A 23958-nucleotide genomic window follows, 5' to 3' on the forward strand; every position below is an offset into this window, starting at 1 on the left:
AGTAGCCAAAAGAAGTCACATGAGACTCTACAGGCCCATCCTATGTATTCACCTTTCCTATTCCACTCTCCCTTCCTCTTAGTTCTAAAAGATTCACTTATGTTACATTATAACCTCTAGTTTGTTTATTTTTGCCTAGATAAACAGATTTGCTTTTTAGGGGGTCAGATTACATTATATAATTCCAGTTTTAGTTTGCTACAGCTACATCCATTTAGGGAAGCCTCTTAGAATAATAAAACATGGGTTTACTTCTTTGTTTTGAGACAGAGTCTCACCCTGTTGCCCAGGCTGGAGTGCAATGGCGTGATCTCGGCTCACTGCAACCTCCTCCGCCTCCCAGGTTCAAGCGATTCTCCTGCCTCAACCTCCCAAGCAGCTGGGGTTACAGGCATGCACCACCATGCCCAGCTAATTTTTGTATTTTTAGTAGAGATGGGGTTTCGCCCTGTTGGCCATGCTTGTCTCGCACTCCTAATGTCAAGTGATCCACCTGCCTCGGCCTCCCAAAGTACTGGGATTGCAGGCGTGAGCCACCGTGTCTGGCCAATAAAACATGTTTTAAGGAAATGTTTCAAAAATGAGTCTCCATGCTCTTCCAGGAGGCAAGAGGTCGCAGCCTAGTGCCCTGTCTCGCCCTGTGTTCCCTTTGATCCCTGCACAGCAGACTGCCATGCGTCGTTACTCTCATCATCCATCCATTTATGCATTCCTTCCTTCATTCACTGAAATGTACTTATTTATCTATTTATTCAACGCCTACCAAGTATCGGTTGCTTGGGAAACATGGTCATGGATGAGCAAAAATAAGCACGGTCCTTCTCATAGAATTTAGTGTCTAGTGGAGGGGAAATGAATTAATATGTCACATGCAAAAAAAAAAAAAACAGTATCTCTAAAAAACACGATAAGGGCATGGAAGGAACAGTACATGATACTTTGAGAGCAAATAACAGAAAGACCTGACCTGGTTGAAGAAAATAATGCTTCTGGCTGGGTGCAGTGACTCACGCCTGTAATCCCAGCACTTTGGGAGGCCGAGGTGAGCAGATCACCTGAGGCCAGGAGTTCAAGACCAGCCTGGCCAACGTGGTGAAACCTCCGTCTTTACTAAAAATACAAAAATTAGCTGGTGTGGTAGTGGGCGCCTGTAATCCCAGCTACTTGGGAGGCTGAAACAGGAGAATCTCTTGAACCCTGGAGGCAGATGTTGCAGTGAGCCGAGATCGTGCCACTGCACTCCAGCCTGGGTGACAGAGCAAGACTCTGTCTAAAAGAAAAAAAAAAAGAAAAGAGAAGAAAACTTGAGGTGTGGTCTAAGGCACAATAGAGCTAGGCATGGTGGTGCATGCCTGTAATCCCAGCTGCTCGGGACGCTGAGGCAGAAGGGTGGATTGAGCCCAGTAGGTCAAAGCTGCAGTGAGCTATGATCACACCACTTCACTCCAGCCCGGGAGAGAGTGAGACCCCATCTCAAAAAAAAAAAAAAAAGGAATGGGGTGGAAGGGGAGTTCCAGATATGATCAGATTTGCATTTTTATAGTGGGGAGAGGCGGGGGGGTAATTTTCCTACAGGGTACAGTGTTCACTATTTGGGTAATAGGTACACTAGAAGCCCAATCCCTACCAGTATGCAATATGCACATGTAATAAACAAGCATATGTACCTCCCTGAATCTAAAATCAATCAATCAATAATAAAAGATCCCTGGATGCAGGCTGGGAGTGGAGACAGTGCAGGCTCCAGGGCATGTGAGGAGAACAGATGGGAGAATGTTACAGAACTCCAGGAGAAAAGTGATGCTGGCTTGGACTAGGGTGGTAGTTACAAGTTAAAGAATAATGGATAGAGTTCAGAGCTATCACAGCAGTATCACTGACAGATTCAGTGACCGGAGGGTGAAAGGAGGAGGCACCAAGATTGACTCTTGGTTTTGAGGCTGCCTAATGGGATGGCTGGGGATGCCATTCATTGAATTTATCACCCACGGTGTGCCCAGAACAGTGCCCAATGCCATGAGCCACACAAAGGGAGCACTGGTCTTGGACCCTTCCCCTGTGTCCATAACTTACTAAGGCCCAGGCTTCATAATCTCTCATACAAACCCACCCAAACCATTAAATGGTTCCATGCGAAGGCTGTCATGGTTCCCCTGGCTGTGCTCTAAACCCTGGTCACAGTGAATTCCACATCCTCTCCATCCCAGAAGACGCCAGGCCCCATTCCAAATTCAGTGCTTTAAACAAACAAACAAAAAAAATCAGCAAACTATCACAAGAACAGAAAACCAAATACCACATGTTCTCACTCATAGGTGGGAATTGAACAATGAGAACACTTGGACACAGGAAGGGGATCATCACACATCGGGTCCTATTGTGGGGAGGGGGGAGGGGGGAGGGATAGCATTAGGAGATATACCTAATGTAAATGACGAGCTAATGGGTGCATCATACCAACATGGTACATGTATACATATGTAACAAACCTGCACATTGTGCACATGTACCCTAGAACTTAAATTTAAAAAAAAAAACAAAAAAAAACAAAAAACAGGCATGGTTCCTGCACTGGTGTAGAAGTGAACTTGAACTTACCCTCCCAAGAGTCCACCCTGATCCACAGTCCCTCTTGCAGCCATTGTCACAGACCCTTTGGCTGGCCTGTGACCTGGCTCTGGGTATCCATTCTGTTCTAATTTTCAACAGCTTCACATACATTTCCCACAGCCCTCATCTCAGTCGTGCATCTGGTGCACGATGACTGAATTTGGCCCTCCTGCTTTAAATCCTGCATGCTCTAAGGTCACAACCCTGTCCCCCATCTAGCTCCTTCCACCACCCTGAAGGTCAGTCTTCTAGGACTAAAACACTAGGAAGACAGCAATGAACAGCCCTGGGACAGAAACCAGTGCATCAGTTTAGGGTTTTCTTTCGTTTTGAGGGAGAACAGTTAATGCATAAGAACATGATGATGACCTAGATGGTTGAAGATTACCAGAAAGCAGGAATAAAAGGGGTTAGAATTTTTCCGTGAAGTCCCATCATAAAGAGAGGTAGATTTCCTCCTGAAGGAAAGCTCACTGGGTTCTAGAAAAAAGACCAAGCTTGAGTCACCACTTAACTGTTTAAGTAAGTGATGTTAGACAGATCACATCATGAGTTTGGTCTCTCTCCCCTGTAAAGCAGAAAATAACACCCACCCAACAGGGGCATGATGAGATCTAAATGCAGTCATGGGAACCCACATGGTGCTGTACACAAGTAATTCTCGTCACTGCCAGCAGGTCTGCAAGGCTCATTCTAAAGCCTGAATCTTCACATTCACTTTCTCTAAACCTGTTTCCTCTGCCCTCCATTCAAAGGGGTCTTTTGGTCTGCAGAAGGCTGCCCTAGTGGCCTGATGGGTACTGTCCCTCTTCTTTCTCATCCACAGGCGAAGAGAGTGATGCATTCAGGCCCCAGAATTTCAGCCCAGTGGGCACCCTCCTTGCCAGTGCCCCCAACCCTATTCATTATTCAATCAATAAACATTTAGTGTAGAACGACTTGGTATTGGGCACTGTTTGGGGTGCTGAAGGTATAGAAGTAAAAAAAATAACACAGCGGCCAGGCAAGGTGGCTCACGCCTGTAATCCCAGCACTTTGGGAGGCCGAGCTGGGTGGATCACCTGAGGTCAGGAGTTCAAGACCAGCCTGGCCAACACAGTGAAACCCTGTCTCTACTAAAAATACAAAAAAAAAAAAATAGCTGGGCATGGTGGTGGGCACCTGTAATCCCAGCTACTCGGGAGGCGGGGGCAGGAGAATCACTTGAACCTGGGAGGCAGAGGTTGCAGTGAGCCAAGATCGCGCCATTGCACTCCAACCTGGGCAACAAGACTGTGACTCTGTCTCAAAACAAAAAAATAAATAAATAAATAAATAACACAGCACCTCTTAAAAAGTCCATAGTCATGGGAAAATAGCTAGGTAAACAGGCAAGTGTTCTATGATAAGTCATGTACCTTTAGATAAGGCAGGTGCTTGCATAAGATAAAAAGGCAACAGTGAGGAGGAAGATTTAGCCAGAAGGAGCCCACCCAGGAGGCTCCCAGAAGAGGTGAAGCTTGAAGAAGGCATAGGACAAATGCAGTCAAAGTGAGATCTTCTGGGGCCATGAGCAGGACAGAGATGTGGAGGAGAGGAAGCCTTTCTTGAATCAAAGAAAGCCATATTAGAAAAGAGAAAGAATTTTCCCCTTCTGCCCTTCTTGGGGTGTTTCCCTGCCAGGTCACAGAATTTTTCATCACAGTGGAATCAAACATTCTTGGATTGGAAAGTGAGACAGCTCACTCATGCATGTTCTTTTAAAAGCATGTGACAATAAAACCAGTGACCTGGTTAACAGCCTACATGGTTGTCTTCTTTTCTTCTTTCTTCCTTTGCTTCCCTTTTACCTGAAAGGGGCAAACATGATGTATACCACCACCACTGATAAATTAGACACAAACCCTGAGCTGAGCAACTTTGGGGAAAGTATAAACCTTTTTTTTTTTTTTTTTTTTTTTTTTTTTTTTTTTTTTTTTTTGGTAGTAATCACATGCAAACGATAAGGGACAAAGAAATTAGCAGACTCTTCCAGTTACATTCAAAACTCCAACCCTGGCATTTACTTGAAAATATTAAGTACCTTCAAGGCAAATCATTGAAGTAGCTGAGAAGTCTCTACTGCAGTATTTAATGATGCTTATAAATCCTAAAACCCTCATGGGACCATTCCTGGCTGGTGATGGAACAGTGTTTGATGTTACTGAAATTGTGAATGTTTAATTATGTCTAACAAAGTTGGTTATCAATAAAATGTGCATCCATGTCTGAACTCAATCCATCTCTTCCTGTCATTTAGGATGACTGGGAATCAGTTTGAATGGGGTTAGTGAGCTTTTTCTGTAAAAGTCCAATCAGTACATATTTTTAAGCATTGCTGTCCACAATGTCTCTGTCAAAACTATTCAACTCTGTCGTGGTAGGGCAAAGGCAGCCAGAGATAATCCATAAGTAAATGAGCAGATCTGTGTTCCAATAAAACTTTATTTATTACTTTATATAATAAAGTTTATTAAAAACTTTATTTACTAAAACCACAATTTGAATATCAGTTTTCATGTGTCATGAAATATTATTATTCTTTTGATTTTTTTAACCATTAAAAATGTTAAAATGTCGGGTATGGTGGCTCATGCCTGTGCCCTCATTTAATCTTCACCAAGGGCCTCTGATTATTCATTTTATTTTATTTTATTTTTATTTTTTTGAGACAGGGTCTGGCTTTGTTGCCCAGGCTGGAGTGCAGTGGTGCAATCTCAGCTCACTGCAGCCAACAAGGCCAAGGCTGGAGGACCACTTGAGCCTAGGAGTTCAAGACCAACGTGGACAATATAGTGAGACATTGTCTCTACAAAAAAAAAAAAAATTTAACTAGCTGGGCATGGTGGTGTGCACTTGTAGTCCCAGCTACTTCGGTGCCTGAGGTGGGAGGATCACTTGAGTCCAGGAAGTGAAGGCTGCAGTGAGCAGAGGTCTGGAGGCTGAGGTGGGAGCATTGTCTGAGCCCAGGAGGCAGAGGCTGCAGTGAGCCAAGATTACGCCACTGCACTCCAGCCTAGATGGCAGAACCAGACCCTGTCTCAAAACAAATAAAAATAAAAATAGTAAAATGGGCTGGGTGCAGTGGCTCACCCCTATAATCCCAACACTTTGGGAGGCCAAGATGGACAGATCACCTGAGGTCACGAGTTAGAGACCAGCTTGGCCAACATGGTAAAACCCTGTCTCTGCTAAAAAAAAAAAAAAAAAAAAAAAAAAAAAAAAAAAAAAATTAGTCGGCACGGTGACACATACCTGTAGTTCCAGCTACTCAGGAGGCTGAGACAGGAGAAGCAGAGGTTGCAGTGAGCCAAGATCACACCACTGCACTCCAGCCTAGGTGACAGCAAGACCCTGTCTCAAATAAATAAATACATAAATACATAAATACATAAAATGAATAATCGGAGGCCCTTGGTGAAAATTAAATGAGGTGACATGTATAGCAGACAAACATTCAGGAAGAATCCAGAACGTTCGAGCTCAGGGGGGGATCTGAGTGCTCTGTAAATGCCAGCTCTGTTTTTCCCCTACTTTCTAAGTGTCTTACAACCAGTGTTTTCTGTTTATTTCTCTATCTTTGTATCTAATCTTCCCTTGTAGCAACTGATTAAGTAATGAAGCATGAGAACAGATTTGCTCCTAACAGGCGGAAAACCAGCCCCGGCCCTTGTTGACTTGAGCCCTCCCAGGCTGACACTTTTCCTCTTGGTGTGGGTGGCCTAAGCCTGGTCCTGGAGGGCTGGGTTTTAACTACCATTAAATATCAGGGAGAAACTAATGAAGCCAGAATTGATTCATCGAGCTGGATCCCATCTCCCTGTGAAAGCGTTCCATTAGAGATTCAGGGTCTCTTTGAGGGGATTTACAGCGGCTGCAAATATCAGTGGCAATTATATGCGTCTCTTCTTTCTTATCAAGCTGCCACCCTCTCCTCCCCCTCCCTCAAGTGCCCCAAGGTTTACCAGTCACAAGCACCACAGGTCAGAGCATCCTCCACCAGACTCACTGTGTCCCATGGGCTGGGTAGCAGTGGGGGAGCATCTCTCCCCCACATGAAAGGAAATCCTAGAAGAAATAAGGAAGCCTGAGCTTCCTGAGAGCCGGAGAGTGGAATCCAAGCGGGATCTTCAAGATCACCTGAAGCTGATTCTTTCTAACTGTGAAACTCTCGAGAAGTTATTTTAAAGAGGCATGGGCCGGGCGCGGTGGCTGACGCCTGTAATCCCAGCACTTTGGGAGGCCGAGGCGGGCGGATCACGAGGTCAGGAGATCGAGACCATCCTGGCTAACACAATGAAACTCCGTCTCTAAGAAAAATACAAAAAAATTGGCCGGGTGTTGTGGCGGGCGCCTATAGTCCCAGCTACTCAGGAGGCTGAGGCAGGAGAATGGCGTGAACCCGGGAGGCGGAGCTTGCAGTGAGCCGAGATTGCACCACTGCACTCCAGTCTGGGCAACAGAGCGAGACTCTGTCTCAAAAAAAAAAAAAAAAGAGGCATGCTCTGACCTACTGCTTCTTGAGGAACAGGATCAGAAATCCTCTCATTTCAAATGCTCCGTATCTGTACTAGTCAAGGTTCCCCAGGCAGACAGAACCAGTAGGATATATGAAAAGAAATGCATTAGGGGGCACTGGCCCATGTGATTACAGAGGCGGAGAAGTCCCATAATAGGCCATCCACAAGCTGGAGAATCAGAGAAGCCGGTAGCATGCCTCAGCCCAAGTCCAGAAGCCTCAGAATCAGGGAGGGCCAACAACACAGACCCCTGCTGGAGACTGAAGGCCTGAGGGCCCCGGGAGGCCGTTGGTACAAGTCCTAGAATCCAAAAGCCAAAGACCCTGTAGTCTCATGCCCAAGGAGAAAAGGCATCCTGCTCCAGAAAGCAGGGAGAGAGAATCCTCCTTCTTCTGCCTGTTTGTCCCAGCCTGGCCTTGAGCTGATTGGATGGTGCCCACTCACACTGAGAATGGGTCTCCCTCTCAGCCTGCTGACTCACATGTGAATCTCCTCTGGAAACACTCTCACAGACACACCCAGGAATGATGGACTCCACCAGCCATTGAGGCATTCCTCAACTCAGTCAAGCTGATACCCTAAGATTAACCATCACAGTCTCAGATCTTAAGAATGCCCAAGGACATCTATTCTGGCTGGCCAGTATGCTAAAGCTGATTGGTGCCATCGGGAAGAGCTGATGAGATTCACTAGAGATGATGCAGCTTTAGCGTTAGGAATCAGTGTCCAGATTTCTGCCTCTTCCTGCCTTTCGATGCTGAACTTGCCTCTCTGATCCTCAGTATCTGAACCTCTAATGCCATGGGAAGATGGAAATCATAGCTCCTAATGTGAACCAAAGAGACAGCATCTGTTGAGCTTTTGGGTTTTCCTACGAGTACTTCTTCCAGGAAGGTCCATCAAACCTTCCACTGGAGGTTTGTTCCTCCAGTGAGCTCTGCAAGGGCAGAGAGTGCCTCGTGCCCCTCACTATCCCTAGCAGCCAGCTGGGTGCAGGACCCAGCAAGTGCCCAGTAAGCATCTGCAAAGCAATGACAGCATGCCTGGAATCTACTTAGAGAAGAAATCAAATGGCCATTGTTCACAGTTGGCCAGGTCTGCCATAACAAAGTACCACAGGCTGGGTAGCTTAAACAACAGAATTTATTTTCTCACAGATTGGGAGGCTAGAACTCTGAGAGCTGGTTTCTTTGGTGGCCTCTCTCTTTGCCTTGCTGTGTGTCCACATGATCATCTCTCCACCTGTGTGTTTTCCGTGTCCTAATCTCCTCTTGTAAACACACCAGTCATGTTGGTTAGGACCCACTATATGACCTCATTTTATCTTAATGACCTTTTTAGAGGCCCTATCTCCAAATACATTCACATTCCAAGGTACCAGGGGTTAAGACATCAATATGAATTTTGGGGGGACACAGTCACTGCCTATATCCCCACCCTTCTGCTTTGCCCTTGTAGCTTCGCTTCCTGGGGTCTCTATGCAAGGCCAAGGGTGGAGACGCCATACCTGGCTACAGCCACCTCAGAACCCACCATTCAGAAAGGCCTCTGTAAGTGACTTGGGTCCCTGACAATTACTCCCTTGTGCCTCTGACCATGTGCTCTTGTTCCTAGAAGCAAGCATGGGGTAGCTGATAGGACCTCTTGTAGATTCCGCTATGTCCTCTTCTCCATGGGCAAACTCTTTACCCTCTTGCGGGCCTGTGCTCTCACCCTTCACCCCCTCAGCCCCACCTTGGTCCAGACCCTCCTGGATCCAACACCGGCCTGAGGTCCACAGACCCCAACAGAGACACACCCCTTTGGTGTCAGGCTCCCACCACCCTGACTTTGTCCCTGGCCCCTGAGATTCATCTGCTGTTTTTATCTCCTGTCCATACGCCTGCACTTCTCTGCACTGGGATAAATTTTGAAGAGTTAACTAATATGTTTTCCCCACCATCCATTTTTTCCTAGCCAGCCCTCCCTACCTACAGCTTCTCTTATGTCCATCCCCCTTGCCTGCCGCATCTTCATCTGCACCAGCAGAAGGGGAGGAGGAAAATCTGCTTTCTGCTGATCACACCTTCTTCCCAAATCTTCCTACTTTATACCTGCTCCTGTGGCTCTGGAGCTTAATGGGTAATAATTTGCCACCTCTCTTCTCTGTTCTGCCCAATGCTGGTCTCCTCGCTGGTCTCCTCTCTCTTGGGGAGAATCAAAGGGCCTGGATAAACAGGGTGTGGGTGGAAACTGCATCGATGAGTTCCTTACCCACCACCCTCCCTACAACACACACATCTGAGGACCTTGGTTTCTGATCCCACCTCACTCCCTTGGCCCCTGTCATGGAATAAATGTTTGTGTTTCCTAAAAATTCATACATTGAAATCCTAACCCCCAAGGGGATAATGGAGGTGGGGCCTTTGGAAGTAATTAGGTCATGAGGGTGGAGCTGTCATGAATGGGATTAGTGCCTTATAAAAGAGACCCCGGAGAGCTCTCTAGCTCTGCCGCCTGAGGATAAGAAGTCAGCAGTCTGCAACCCAGAAGAGGGCCCTAACCACAAGATTGTTGTGGCCCTGATCTGACCTCCAGCCTCCAGAACTGTAAGAAATCAATGTCTGTTGTTTACAAGCCAAGCTGTCTTGATTGTTACAGGAGCCCAAACTAACTAAGACAACCGCATCTAAGGCTGGGCACAGTAGCTCACGTCTGTAATCCCAGCACTTTGGAGGCTGAGGCAGGTGGATCACAAGGTCAGGAGTTTGAGACCAGCCTGGCCAACATGGTGAAACCCCATTTCTACTAAAAATACAAAAATTAGCCAGGCACGGTGGTGCACGCCTGTAATCCCAGCTACTCAGGAGGCTGAGTCAGGAGAATTGCTTGAACCCGGGAAGCAGAGGTTGCAGTGAGCCAAGATTGTGCCACTGTGCTCCAGCCTGGGCAATAGAGCAAGACTCTGTCTCAAAAAAAAAAAAAAAAAAGACAACCCCATCTGGAGAAAATTAAAAAGGCTCAATCTTTCCCCTGGGCGCAGAATGCCCTTCTTCCCCCTGCCCTAGGAAAGCCCAGTCACCTCTGAGGAGGCAACAACATCCTGGCCCCTCCCACTTGCTTTCAGTGCATCCCCACGTCCATTCTCTCATGGAACGCTGTGCATACCTCTATCTGAGCACCTGTAAGACTGTGTTCCACCAGCTTATGTGTTCATCATCTTTGTGTTGACTGTAAACTTCACTTTGTACCCTGTCCCCCAGAATCCAGCACCTAATCTGGCACGCTGAATGAACGAACGAATGAATCAATGAATGAGTGGGCAACTAAGTGAATAAACTAACAAGCTTCCCTGGAGTGATGGCATAGGATTGTTTCTTAACTATTTTGTATGTTTCTCCTCTTTCCAGCTTCTATATCACAACTCAGAATGATTCTAAAGGGTCGTACCAGCTTCAGAGTTCCCTGGGGGCTGGCTGAGGCTTTTACTGGGACTTCACCAGTGCTCAGCTTCTTCATCTGCCCCATGCTGCTTCCACTTCATTCTTTCCACAGGTGTTGATCCCAAGCACATTCCCTCCTGCATACAAAGAGCTTGCTTCTGGGAACCCTCATGCTACAAGTCATTAGGAACATGGATTTTGGACACTTCTAACAAGCCTGAATTTGGTCCTGGCTTTTCTACTTACATGTACTGTGACACTGAGAAAAATTGCCTAACTTCTCAGAGGCTTCATCTGCAATAGAAATGAATTCACTGAGTAGTGGGAGTTCAATGAAATGTTGTTTGAAGCACATTTAGCACAGCACCTGGCACACTGATAAGTGCTCACTAAAGGATTATTTGTATCATCAATATTGCATGGTCCAAGGAACATGGTAAGGCTATGGAACACACAGAAGCCAACTTGACTGGCTACAAGGCCGGCCTCAAGAGAGGTAGGTCCACTCTGGCTTTCAAGAGGTGGTGGTTGGGCCTGTATTCATATGGTAGTGGTACCTGGATTGTGCATGATTCATGGGCTGTATGATGGGTTCTTTGGGAGTTGGTGGGATTTCAGAATGAAGTCTGTAGTCTAGGGACTCCACCAGTCCTCAAGCAAGTTCCATGCATCATGGGGAACTAGAATTTAATCAGCTGCTACAGAAAGCAAGAATGCATTTTTCCAATGGTGCAAGTGATATTGTCCTAGGGGGATGTAAGTCTGAAATCTGTATCAGACTATGGAGGGAGGTACTGCTGTTCTGACTGGGATGCTGGAGACAGACCTGAATACATGCACAGATATGTTGTGCTTTGAGTAAATTTGGCTTTGTTTAATCTCTTCTCTTAGTCTTAGAAGCCACGTCTGAGTAAGCACTTTTGTCTCTTAAAACATCAGGAAACACAAAAAGGATGGTCCCTTGTTAAAGGTCTTGGATGTTCTGTTCTCACTTAGTCTTATTAATGAATACTAGGCAAGAGAGTTTCAAAAACAAATAGGACCATATCCCTACTCTCGAGACACTGATATTCTTATAGGAAGAAACAGATATATATATATAAATACAAATTGTAAACCTTATCATATAAAGTAGTCATTTGTCCACTAACTGGCTATTTAGTGCTAGGCGCTGTGTTTAACGTGGTAGACACAAAGATGAACTAGATGTTGCTCCAGACCACAAGAGACAAAGTTTAGTGGGTACAAAGTGCAGTGGGAGCAGTAAGGAAGCAAAGAAGGAAAGCCTGGAAACAAGAAACGAATTCTGAGCCAGAGCCTGGCTGCAGTCATGAAAACCAGCCCAGTCCTGATGTTCCAAAGACTCTCAGACACCCCAAGTCTTTATTTTGTCACTACCTGGAAATATTGAGGTAATAATAAGGCAAACCCAATGCACAATCAAATGCAGTAAACCTATTTCATTGCATTCATTTCAGTGGCTAGCAAAATGTAAATCAGATTTCTGCTTAATGCAACTTCCCAGCACCTACTCCACTAAAGAGAACCCAACTAAACAAGTATAGTCTCTTTCTGGTTAGTATGTCCACAAAGACATACATTAAATATATTTTTATACATGCCAGAGACAATTAGAAAATCCTTGCCCAGTCCTCCAGCAAATAACCTGTGATATAAATTTATTAAACTGGAATATCAGAAGTTTCTAGCTTCTGATGGTGGACTGAACAAATATATTTATCCCCTCTCATTTTAGATTTCACTAAATTTATAGTAAAGGAATGAAACACAATATATGCCCACAAAAAAGAAAATGGGGGTAAAGGCCTCCTTGTGAATAGAGATTTCTGCAAAATTGTAGATATCAGGCAGCCAGTGGCAGAGCGATCGCTGGTGGAGCAGAGCAAGCAAGCCCTAGCAGTGTGCTCTGAGGGGGGCTACAGACAACAGGAAAGCCAATTTGCCCTCACAGAATGCACAGAAGTTCAGAGACTCCACACTCAGAGAAGCACAGGAGTGAAATGCAGGGTTGAAAACAGAGAGATTAATTAGAGATTTTTAGGAAGAGGACACCACTCACCTGTCCCTTTGCCATCACTAAACCCCATCCCCCATCTTCGCATAACACTGATGAGTAGGCAGGCATTTCCCCACACCCACTATGGCAAAGACTGGAAGTTTCTCTTCTGAAAAAAATATCAGGATGGTCGCAGTAGCTCACGCCTCTAATCCCAGCATTTTGGGAGGCCGAGGCAGGTGGATCTCTTGAGTCCAGGAGTTTGAAACCAGCCTGGCCAACATAGTGAAACCCCGTCTCTACTAAAAATACAAAAATTATCCAGGTATGGTGGCTTGTGCCTGTAACCCCGGCTACTTGGGAGGCTGAGGCAGGAGAATCTCTTGAACCTGGGAGGTGGAGGTTGCAATGAGCTGAGATCACACCACTGCACTCCAGCCTGGGTAACAGAGTGAGACTCTGCCTCAACAACAACAACAAAAAAATCAGGCTATCCCAGGGAAAAAGACCATCTCATTCTGGCCTTCTCCAGCATAGCAACAGTATCTTCCCCATTCACCCAAAGCAAAGCCTGCCAATCATGCAGTACTTCCTTCCTACTCAGAGTTCCAATCGGCTTCACTATGCCCCACTCCTGTAATCAAAACGACCAGCCAGGAATCACCAGGTTACTTGAGAAACACAGGGGAAAAAAACTCCAACATAAAAAAAGATAAATAAGAAAAAGTAACATTCTAACCAGAACATCTATCATTATTTTCTTGAAAGAGCGTAAAGATATTGCACCCGTAAAATAAGAAGACTTTTTGAAGAATAAAGTTAAAAAACAAGAGTTCAAGAAATTTAAAAGTATCTGCTAAACTATGAAAATTTAACAAAAAATCAGAAGATAAAGTCAGAAAGCAGAACAAAACACAGAGACAGAAGATATGAGAGGAAAAAATGAGAGATATTTTAATTCAAGAGGTCCAAAATCTATTGACTTAGGAGTTCTGTTATAGAGAGATAAACAGAGAAACTAAGGAAGGTAGAATTACTGCTGAAACAGTTCAAGTTAATTCCCAGAGCTGATGTTTACAGATAGCAAGTTCCACTGAGAACCCAGAACAAGGGATGCAAAAAGACACAAACCAAGGGACATTACGTAAAATCCTGCAGTACCCAGAATAAAGAAAGGATTCTAAAAGCTACCAAAGAAAAAGGCAAAAAATTTAAAAATTGCTTTGAAAGTAAATAGAATCAGAATAGTATCAGATTTTGTAACAGTAATACTGTCTACCAGAAGAACAATGCTTCAGAATTCTAAGGGATTTGATTTTCAGATTCAAGTAGTTATTTTCAAGTTCTAAGAAAATTTGCCTCCAATACATCCTATTTTAGAAAGTTATTTGAGAAAGTGCTAGGAAAAAGCAAGGGACTTAACCAAGAAAATGGAGAATGTGGGAGCCAGGAGACAGAAGCCAACCACCAAGAGAACAGTCAAGGAGAATCCCAGAGTCCAAATGGGAGCAGAAGGAAGATTCAGGAAAACAGATCAGTGCCTGGTCTAATGGCACAGCTGGAGGAAAACACAAAAACAAACTGAAGATATGATAAAGGAAGGCAACATAATAAATTAATTGTAATCAAAATATACCATTTCCATTTCTAGTTAATAATACTCACTTAGTCATAATAACAGAAAAAACTAAACATAATAAAATTACTATATTGGAAGGACTGAATAGGGGAAGGGAGACTGGTGCAATAGAGATAAATTCTCATTTAAATGTTACAGAAGGAAGTAAACATAAAATGTCTAAAGATGATACACCATGAAAAAGTAGTATTAACATATTATCTGGAGATATGGAAGCCGCTATCAGGAGAAAGGGCGAAAGGGATTCCAAATGTCTGCCTCTAAGGAGTAGGACTGAGGACTTCCTTCTAGGACTGGGGCCCATGTTTAGGAGAAACTGCACACCATAAAGACACATCCAAAAAACAGAATAAAACCATTATTGTTTCAAATCAAGCTCAAACACATTTTTTAAACTACAAGACATAAAAGAACATTATAAATCAGAATTAGAAAAACTCAGAAGTGAAGTGACAGAACTCAGGAAAGAATTGAAAGAAAAAGTATTTCAGAAATGAAGACTAAACTAGAAAGAACAGAAGATCAAATAAACATGTTTATTTATTTTATTTTATTATACTTTAAGTTCTAGGGTACATGTGCACAACGTGCAGGTTTGTTACATAGGTATACATGTGCCACGTTGGTTTGCTGCACCCATTAACTCGTCATTTACATTAGGTATTTCTCCTAATGCTATCCCTCCCTCTACCCCCAACCCCACAGCTAGCCCCCATATGCGATATTCCCCGCCCTGTGTCCAAGTGTTCTCATTGTTCAACTCCCACCTATGAGTGAGAACATGTGGTGTTTGGTTTTCTGTTCTTGTGATAGTTTGCTCAGAATGATGGTTTCCAGCTTCATCCACGTCCCTGCAAAGGACATGAACTCATCCTTTTTTATGGCTGCATAGTATTCCATGGTGTATATGTGCCACATTTTTTTTTTTTTTTTTTTTTTTTTTTTTTTTTTTTTTTTTTTTTTTGAGACAGAGTCTTGCTCTGTCACCAGGCTGGAGTGCAGTGGTGCAATGTCTTCTCGCTGCAAACTCCACCTCCCGGGTTCACACCATTCTCCTGCCTCATTTCCCGAGTAGCTGGGACTATAGGTGCCTGCCACTGTGCCCAGCTAATTTTTTGTATTTTTAAGTAGAGACGGGGTTTCCCTGTGTTAGCCAGGATGGTCTCCATCTCCTGACCTTGTGATCCACTCGCCTTGGCCTCCCAAAGTGCTGGGATTACAGGCGTGAGCCACCACCCGTGGCCATGACACATTTTCTTAACCCAGTCTGTCATTGATGGACATTTGGGTTGGTTCCAAGTTTTTGCTATTGTGAATAGTGCCGCAATAAACATACGTGTGCATGAGTCTTTATAGTAGCATGATTTATAATCCTTGGGGTATATGCCCCATAATGGGATCTCTGGGTCAAATGGTATTTCTAGTTCTAGATCCTTGAGGAATTGCCACACTGTCTTCCACAATGGTTGAACTAGTTTACACTCCCAGCAACGGTGTAAAAGTGTTCCTAGTTCTCCACATCCTCTCCGGCATCTGTTGTTTCCTGACTTTTTAATGATTGCCATTCCAACTGGTGTATCTCATTGTGGTTTTGATTTGCATTTCTCTCATGACCAGTGATGATGAGCATTTTTTAATGAGTCTGTTGGCTGCATAAATGTCTTCTTTTGATAAGTGTCTATTCATATCCTTTGCCCACTTTTTGATGGGGTTCTTTGGTTTTTTTTCTAGTAAATTTGTTTAAGTTATTTGTAGATTCTGGATATTAGCCCATTGTCAGATGGGTAGATTGCAAAAATTTTCTCCCATTCTGTAGATTGCCTGTTCACTCTAATAGTAGTTTCTTTTGCTGTGCAGAAGCTCTTTAATTAGATCCCATTTGTCTATTTTGGCTTTTGTTGCCATTGCTTTTGGTGTTTTAGTCATAAGTCCTTGCCCATGCCTATGTCCTGAATGGTATTGCCTAGGTTTTCTTCTAAGGTTTTTATGGTTTTAGGTCTAACATTTAAGTCTTTAATCCATCTTGAATTAATTTTTGTATAAGGTGTAAGGAAGGGATCCAGTTTCAGCTTTCTACATATGTCTAGCCAGTTTTCCCAGCACCGTTTATTAAATAGGGAATCCTTTCACCATTTCTTGTTTTTGTCAGGTTTGTCAAAGATCAGATGGTTGTACATGTGTGGTGTTATTTCTGTTCTGTTCCATTGGTGTCTCTCTCTGTTTTGGTACCAGTACCATGCTGTTTTGGTTACTGTAGCTTTGTAGTATAGTTTGAAGTCAGGTAGCATGATGCCTCCAGCTTTGTTCTTTTTGCCTAGGATAGCCTTGGCTATGCAGGCTCTGTTTTGGTTCCATATGCACTTTAAAGTACTTTTTTCCAATTCTGAGAAGAAAATCACTGGTAGCTTGATGGGGATGGCACTGAATCTATAAATTACCTTGGGCAGTATGGCCATTTTCACAATACTAATTCTTCCTATCCATGAGCATTGATTGTTGTTCCATTTGTTTGCGTCCTCTTTTATTTCGTTGAGCAGTGGTTTGCAGTTCTCCTTGAAGAGGTCCTTTACATCCCTAGTAATCTGGATTCCTAGGTATTTTATTCTCTTTGAAGCAATTGTGAATGGAAATTCATTCATGATTTAGTTCTCTGTTTGTCTGTTATTGGTGTATAGGAATGCATGATTTTTGCACATTGATTGTGTATCCTGAGACTTTGCCAAAGTTGCTTATCAGCTTAAGGAGATTTTGGGCTGAGACGATGGGGTTTTCTAAATATACAATCATGTCATCTGCAAACAGGGACAATTTGACTTCCTCTTTTCCTATTTGAATATCCTTTATTTATTTCTCTTGCTTGATTGCCCTGGCCAGAACTGGCAACACTATGTTGAATAGGAGGGGTGAGAGAGGGCATCCCTGTCTTGTGCCAGTTTTCAAAAGGAATGCTTCCAGTTTTTGCCCATTCAGTATGATATTGGCTGTGGGTTTGTCATAAATAGCTCTTATTATTTTGAGATATGTTCCATCAATACCTAGTTTATTGAGAGTTTTTAGCATGAAGGGCTATTGAATTTTGATGAAGGCCTTTTCTGCATCTATTGAGATAATCATGTAATGTTTGTCATTGGTTCTGTTTATGTGATGGATTACATTTATTGATTTGCATATATTGAACCAGTCTTGCATCCCAGGGATGAAGCCAACTTGGTCATGGTGGATAAGCTTTTTGATGTGCTGCTGGATCCTGTTTGCCAGTATTTTATTGAGGATTTTCGTATCGATGTTCATCAGGGATACTGATCTAAAATTCTCTTTTTTTGCTGTGTCTCTGCCAGGTTTTGGTATCAGGATGATACTGGCCTCATAAAATGAGTTAGCGAGGATTCCTTCTTTTTCTATTAATTGGAATAGTTTCAGAAGGAATGGTACCAGCTCCTCTTTGTGTGTCTGGTAGAATTTGGCTGTGACTCCATCTGGCCCTGGACTTTTTTTAATTGGTAGGCTATTAATTATTGCCTCAATTTCAGAGCCTATTACTGGTCTATTCAGAGATTGAACTTCTTCCTGATTTAGTCTTGGGAGGGTGGGTCCAGGAATTTATCCATTTCTTCTAGAATTTCTAGTTTATTTGCATAGAGGTGATTATAGTATTCTCTGATGGTAGTTTGTATTTCTGTGGGATCAGTGGTGATATCCACTTTATCATTTTTTATTGCATCTATTTGATTCTTCTTTTCTTCTTTATTAATCTTGCTAGTGGCCTATCAATTTTGTTGATCTTTTAAAAAAAAAAACCAGCTCCTAGATTCATTGATTTTTTGAAGGGATTTTTATGTCTCTATCTCCCTCAGTTCTGCTCTGATCTTAGTTATTTCTTGCCTTCTGCTAGCTTTTGAATTTGTTTGCTCTTGCTTCTCTAGTTCTTTTAATTGTGATGTTAGGGTGTCAATATTAGATCTTTCCTAATCTTGTGGGCAGTTAGTGCTACAAATTTCCCTCTACACACTGCTTTAAATGTGTCCCAGAGATTCTGGTACATTGTGTCTTTGTTCTCATTGGTTTCAAATAATATCTTTATTTCTGCCTTCATTTCGTTATTTACCCAGTAGTCATTCAGGAGTAGGCTGTTCAGTTTCCATGTAATTGTGCAGTTTTGAGTGGGTTTCTTACTCTTGAATTCTAATTTGATTGCACTGTGGTCTGAGAGACAGTGTGTGATTTCTGTTCTTTTACATTTGCTGAGGAGTGCTTTACTTCCAACTATGTGGTCAATTTTGGAATAAGTGAGATGTGGTGCTGAGAAGAATGTATATTCTGTTGATTTGGGGTGGAGAGCTCTGTAGATATCTATTAGGTCTGCTTAGTGCAGAGCTGAGTTCAAGTCCTGGATATCTTTGTTAACCTTCTGTCTCATTGATCTGTCTAATATTGACAGTGGGGTGTTAAAGTCTCCACTATTATTGTGTGGGAGTCTAAGTCTCTTTGTAGGTCTCTAAGGACTTGCTTTATGAATCTGGGTGCTCCTGTATTGGGTGGATATATATTTAGGATAGTTAGCTCTTCTTGTTGAATTGATCCGTTTACCATTATGAAATGCCCTTCTTTGTCTCTTTTGATCTTTGTTGGTTTAAAGTCTGTTTTATCAGAGACTAGGATTGCAACCCCTGGCTTTTTTTGCTTTCCATTTGTTTGGTAGATCTTCCTCCATCACTTTATTTTGAGCCTATGTGTGTCTCTGCACATGAGGTGGGTCTCCTGAACACAGCACACTGATGGGTCTTGATTCTTTATCCAGTTTGCCTGTCTGTGTCTTTTAATTGGGGCATTTAGCCCGTTTACATTTAAGGTTAATATTGTTATGTGTGAATCTGCTCCTGTCATTATGATGTTAGCTAGTTATTTTGCCCATCAGTTGATGCGGTTTCTTCCTAGTATCGATGGTCTTTACAATTTGGCATGTTTTTGCAGTGGCTGGTACCAGTTTTCCTTTCCATGTTTAGTGCTTCCTTCAGGAGCTCTTGTAAGGCAGGCCTAGTGGTGACAAAATCTCTCAGCATTTGCTTGTCTGTAAAGGATTTTACTTCTCTTTCACTTATGAAGTTTAGTTTGACTGGATATGAAATTCTGGGTTGAAAATCCTTTTCTTTCAGAATGTTGAATGTTGGGCCCCACTCTCTTCTGGCTTATAGAATTTCTGCCAAGAGATCCACTGTTAGTCTGATGGGCTTCCCTTTGTGGGTAACTGGACCTTTCTCTCTGGCTGCCCTTAACATTTTTTTCTTCATTTCAACCTTGGTGAATCTGACAATTATGTGTCTTGGGGTTGTTCTTCTCAAGAAGTATCTTTGTGGTGTTCTTTGTGTTTCCTGAATTTGAATGTTGGCCTTCATTGCTAGCTTGGGGAAGTTCTCCTGGATAATATCCTGAAGAGTGTTTTCCAACTTGGTTCTATTCTCCCCATCACTTTCAGGTACACCATTCAAACATAGATTTGGTCTTTTCACATAGTCCCATATTTTGTGGAGGCTTTGTTTGTTTCTTTTTACTTTTTTTCTCTAAACTTCTCCTCTCGCTTTATTTCATTAGTTTGATCTTCAATCACTGATACCCTTTCTTCCACTTGATTGAATCGGCTATTGAAGTTTGTGCGTGTGTCATGTCGTTCTTGTGCCATGGTTTGCAGCTCCATCAGGTCATTTAAGATCTTCTCTACACTGTTTATTCTAGTTAGCCATTTGTCTAATCTTTTTTCAAGGTTTTAAGCTTCCTTGTGATGGGTTCAAACATCCTCCTTTAGCTCAGAGAACTTTGTTATTATCAACCTTCTGAAGCCTACTTCTGTCAGCTCATCAAAGTCATTCTCCATCCTGCTTTGTTCCATTGCTGGTGAAGAGCTGCAATCCTTTGTAGGAGAAGAGGCGCTCTGGGTTTTAGAATTTTCACCTTTTCTGCTCTGGTTTCTCCCCATCTTTGTGGTTTTATCAACCTTTGGTCTTTGATGCTGGTGACCTACAGATGGGGTTTTGCTGTGAATGTCCTTTTTGTTGATGCTGGTGACCTACAGATGGAGTTTTGGTGTGGATGTCTTTTTGTTGATGTTGATGCTATTCCTTCCTGTTTGTCAGTTTTTCTTCTAAGAGTCAGGTCCCTCAGCTGCAGGTCTGTTGGAGTTTGCTGGAGGTCCACTCCAGACCCTGTTTTCCTGGGTATCACCAGCAGAGGCTGCAGAACAGCAAATATTGCAGAACAGCAAATATTTCTGCCTGATCCTTCCTCTGGAAGCTTCATCCCAGAGGGGCACCCACCTGTATGAGGTGTCAGTCGGCCCCTCCTGGGAGGTATCTCCTAGTTAGGCTACACGGGGGTTAGGGACCCACTTGAGGAGGCAGTCTGTCCATTCTGAGAGCTCAAACACCATGCTGGGACTACCACTGCTCTCTTCAAAGCTGTCAGACAGGGTCGATAGACACATGTATCTTAAGAGAAACAGATAAGGCTCAGCATGGTGCTTCATGCCTGTAACCCCAGCACTTTAAGAGGCTGAGGTAGGAGGATCACTTGAACCCAGAAGTTCAAGACCAGCCTGGGAAACATAAGGAGACCCTATCTCTATTCAGGAAAAGAGAGAGAGAGAGAGAGAGAGAAAAGTGAAAAACAGGAAAAAAAAACTTAAAAAAAAAAGAAGAGATAAAAAGAACTCAAGAGAAACTGACAAATATTGAGGGAAAGCAAAGAAGATCGTACATACAGATAATAAACTCCCTAAAAACACCACAAGAAGGGAACAGAACAGACACTAAAAACTATAATTCAAGAAAACTTTCCTGAAATAAAAAAAGATTCCAGACTTCATATTAAAGCAGTAGACCTCATCCCTGAGGATATTTACCCAGAATGACCAGTACCAAGACATTCCAGTAAAATTATTGTACTTTAAATAAAAAAGTCTTTAACTATAAAGAAAATTAGAGTACAATATTTAAGAAGGGAAAGAAATTCAGCTTATTATCAGACTCTCCAACATCAATATTTTATGGTAAAGGAAATGGAATTCACATATTTAAGATGCCCAAGGAAAGAAAAAGTCGAGGATTTTATAGCCAGTAAAACTGATCTTCAATTGTAAAAGGCACAGATAAGGTCAGAATCGCCATGGCCAGCTATCCGTACCGGCAGGGCTGCCCAGGAGCTGCAGGACAAGCACCAGGAGCCCCTCCGGGTAGCTACTACCCTGGACCCCCAATAGTGGAGGGCAGTATGGCAGTGGGCTACCCCCTGGTGGTTATGGGGGTCCTGCCCCTGGAGGGCCTTATGGACCACCAGCTGGTGGAGGGCCTTATGGACACCCCAGTCCTGGCATGTTCCCCTCTGGAACTCCAGGAGGACCATATGGCGGTGCAGCTCCATGGGGCCCCTATGGTCAGCCACCTCCAAGTTCCTATGGTGCCCAGCAGCCTGGGCCTTATGGACAGGGTGGCGCCCCTCCCAATGTGGATCCTGAGGCCTACTCCTGGTTCCAGTCAGTGGACTCAGATCACAGTGGCTATATCTCCATGAAGGAGCTAAAGCAGGCCCTGGTCAACTGCAATTGGTCCTCATTCAATGATGAGACCTGCCTCATGATGATAAACATGTTTGACAAGACCAAGTCAGGCCGCATCGATGTCTACGGCTTCTCAGCCCTGTGGAAATTCATCCAGCAGTGGAAGAACCTCTTCCAGCAGTATGACCGGGACCGCTCGGGACTCCATTAGCTACACAGAGCTGCAGCAAGCTCTGTCCCAAATGGGCTACAACCTGAGCCCCCAGTTCACCCAGCTTCTGGTCTCCCACTACTGCCCACGCTCTGCCAATCCTGCCATGCAGCTGGACCGCTTCATCCAGGTGTGCACCCAGCTGCAGGTGCTGACAGAGGCCTTCCAGGAGAAGGAGACAGCTGTACAAGGCAACATTCGGTGCTGCTTCGAGGACTTCGTCACCATGACAGCTTCTCGGATGCTATGACCCAACCCATCTGTGGAGAGTGGAGTGCACCAGGGACCTTTCCTGGCTTCTTAGAGTGAGAGAAGTATGTGGACATCTCTTCTTTTCCTGTCCCTTTAGAAGAACATTCTCCCTTGCTTGATGCAACACTGTTCCAAAAGAGGGTTGAGAGTCCTGTATCATAGCCACCAAATAGTGAGGACCGGGGCTAAGGCCACACAGATAGGGGCCTGATGGAGGAGAGGATGGAAGTTGAATGTCCTGATGGCCATGAGCAGTTGAGTGGCACAGCCTGGCACCAGGAGCAGGTTCTTGTAATGGAGTTAGTGTCCAGTCAGCTGAGCTCCACCCTGATGCCAGTGGTGAGTGTTCATTGGCCCATTATCGTTACTACCTGTGTTCCCTCACCAGGCATCCTGTCACACGAGCCCATTTTCTCCAAAGTGGAATCTGACCAAGCATGAGAGAGATCTGCCCATGGGACCAGTGGCTTGGATTCCACCACACCCATAAATCCTTGTGTGTTAACTTCTAACTGCCTGGGGCTGGCCCTGCTCAGACAAATCTGCTCCCTGGGCCCCTCTGGCCAGGCTCTGCCTCCGCGGCTGGGACCCCTCACTTGCCTGCCATGCCCTGCTCGGCTTCAGTCTCCAGGGGACAGTGGGCACCTCTCTCTGCCAATACTTTTTTTAATTTGCATTTTTTTTCATTTGGGGCCAAAAGTCCAGTGAAATTGTAAGCTTCAATAAAAGGATGAAACTCTGGGGGAAAAAAAAAAAAAAAAAAAAAAAGCACAGATAAATGTTATCAACACACAATAAATCCCTTGCCTCACATCCCCCAGTTCTAAATTTTTATTGAAAAGGTCTAAAAATAAGGCCCAACCTCAGTAGTAATGATCATCACTAGCAGATTGTGGTCTTGACACACAATTTTGTATTAGGGTTCTCTAGAGGGACAGAACTAATGGGATAGATGTATATATAAGGGGGAGTTTATTAAGGAGTACTGACTCACACAATCACAAAGTGAAGTCCTACAACAGGCCACCTGCAAGCTGAGGAGCAAGGAAGTCAGCCGAGTCCCAAAACCTCGAAAGTAGAGAAGCTGGCTGGGCGTGGTGGCTCACGTCTGTAATCCCAGTACTTTGGGAGGCCAAGGCGGGTGGATTACCTGCAGTCAGGAGTTCGAGACTAGCCTGGCCAACATGGTGAAACCTCGTCTCTACTAAAAATACAAAAATTAACCTGGCATGGTGGCACACGCCTGTAATCCCAGCTACTCAGGAGGCTGAGGCAGGAGAATTGCTTGTGCCCGGGAGGCAGAGGTTGCAGTGAACTGAGATCGTGCCATTGCACTCCAGCCTGGCTGACAGAACAAGACTCTGTCAAAAAAGAAAGAGAGAGAGAGAGACAGAAAGAAAGAAAAGAAAGAAAGAAAGAAAAAGAAAGAAAGAAAGAAAAAGAAGGAAGGAAGGAAGGAAGAAAGAAGGAAGAAAGAAGGAAGGAAAGGAAGGAAGGAAGGAAGAAGAAAAAGAAAAGAAAAGAAAAGAGAAAAGAAAAGAAAAGGGGGGTGAGGGAGGGAGGGAGGGAGGAAAGGAGGGAGGAAGGAAGAAAGAAAGAAAGAGAAGCCAAAAGTGCAATCTTCAGTCTGTGGCTAAAGGCCCAAAAACCCTGGCAAACCAGTAACGTAAGTCCAAGAGTCCAAAAGCTAAAGAACTCAGAGTCTGATGTTCGAGGGCAGGAA

General features: G+C 43.9%; 1 pseudogene across 1 annotated transcript; it reads left to right on the forward strand.

The window, feature by feature from the left end:
- The first annotated feature begins 21348 nt into the window (after nucleotides 1-21348).
- Nucleotides 21349-22977, forward strand: LOC126939622 (peflin-like; annotated as a pseudogene). The gene has a single exon (XR_007720431.1). The product of XR_007720431.1 is annotated as a peflin-like (transcript).
- Nucleotides 22978-23958: the final 981 nt, after the last annotated feature.

Source organism: Macaca thibetana, chromosome 16, assembly GCF_024542745.1.
Source record: "Macaca thibetana thibetana isolate TM-01 chromosome 16, ASM2454274v1, whole genome shotgun sequence".
In the NCBI taxonomy this organism is placed as follows: Eukaryota; Metazoa; Chordata; class Mammalia; order Primates; family Cercopithecidae; genus Macaca; species Macaca thibetana.